General features: G+C 40.1%; 1 protein-coding gene across 1 annotated transcript in view; it reads left to right on the plus strand.

Annotated features, from left to right (window-relative positions):
* The window catches only part of LOC101857733 (L-rhamnonate dehydratase), a gene marked incomplete at its 5' end in the record, with an annotated part of 7,675 nt that overhangs the window by 4,255 nt on the left and 1,866 nt on the right, over positions 1-1,554 (plus strand).

Raw genomic sequence — 1,554 nt, forward strand, 5'->3', positions numbered from 1 at the left:
AGAGAGAGAGAGAGAGATAAGGGAACTCTTTATGTAGAAGTCTCTAAAGAATTATTGATTATTCAAGGCAGTACCAATAGCCATATTTTCGTTTTCAAAAGAAGTTATTGAAAAGGGCTTTCATAAAGGCAGCTATCGGTCTAGCAGCAATGGCATGTATGAAACGTGCTTTCTTCTTATCTAGAGGCGTATCGAGCGAAGATAGTGGTATTGATTTTGAAGGGGAAAAAAATAAAGAAAAAATGTCAACCTGACGAATAAAACATGTGTTCAGTTTTTCATGGGAACTGGGGGTTGGAAGTTTTGAGACTTAAAAACATAATTAAGTGCGGGATAAGTGTAGAGAAAGAGAGAGACAAGTTTAGAGAAAGAGTAAGAAAAGCGCAGAGAAAGTGCGAGGAGAGTGTAGAGAAAACGCTAAATCTTATCAATTTTGGACCACTAGATCTAAACAATCTTTTACAGGCCCAACTTACACACGAGACGTCCGAGATTTTTCGTTTTTGTCAGAGAAGGCTAGGTGTAGATCTTTCCTACCATAAAATCAGTGGTGTAGTTGAAAGACAGCAGTAAGAAGGAGCAAAGGAGAAGCAGTGGAAAGGCTGCAGAAAGAGTCAGTAGCCCAGAGGAGGGGGCAAAGGAGGTTAGGGAGTGGGGGCAGAAGGTGAAGACGAAAGCAAAAGACAGAATATTGTAAGAGAGCAGGAAAGGAGGTGAAAGGAGATAAGTTACTAGAGAAGAGAATTTTCCGGTCTTCGTAAGCAAATATAATGGGAGTGTAACAAAGTGAAGCCAGAGGGCTCATGGCTCGTAAATACCAGGTGAAACTAGTAGGGGTGAACCGGGGCAATTCCACCCACAACTTTGCTTAAATCACTCTCATGCACTACCTAATTGTGATATCTGACTAGAATTTGCAACAAATTATACTCTGAACATAACATTCAACATAAACATAACATTAGACAATTCTGACTAATCCTATTCAAGAAATAGAGTTTTAACCCAAAAAAATTGTAAACACTTTAATCGTGGAAATTCCACCCACCTACAAAATTCTGATCAAACATGTCCAACATACTTCAATGAATGACAAAACTTTTCAAAAACATTTCTCTGGTTTCCTGCGGGTTTGTCACTAGTCACTACTATCACTGTCATCATCACCACTGTCTTTCTGGCATCTTTGAGGCAGCACAGTCCTTCTCTGAACTTCTCGCGACTATCGTCATCAATTTCAGACTCTGAAACGGAGTCCACAACTGTTGTTTTCTTTGCCTTGGTTCTGGTGGGAACAGAAGGCCTTCCTTTTCCTTTTCCTTTTCCTTTTTTCCTTTTCTTCTTCTCCTCCTCCTCCTCTGTTATTCTTTGAATGAATGTACTCAAAACTGGTCAAACTTTCGCCATACTGGCGTTTAACAGTTTTCCGGTTGGTTTTTTCTCTCTTGGCTTGTAACATAGGGGACATTTTTTAAATAAAAAAGTAAAAAGTCCTTTATGCTGGGTCTGGTTGCTGGTTCCACTGGGGTCACTGGCCTCAACGGTGCAGGTGTT

Source organism: Aplysia californica, unplaced genomic scaffold, assembly GCF_000002075.1.
Source record: "Aplysia californica isolate F4 #8 unplaced genomic scaffold, AplCal3.0 scaffold00346, whole genome shotgun sequence".
In the NCBI taxonomy this organism is placed as follows: Eukaryota; Metazoa; Mollusca; class Gastropoda; order Aplysiida; family Aplysiidae; genus Aplysia; species Aplysia californica.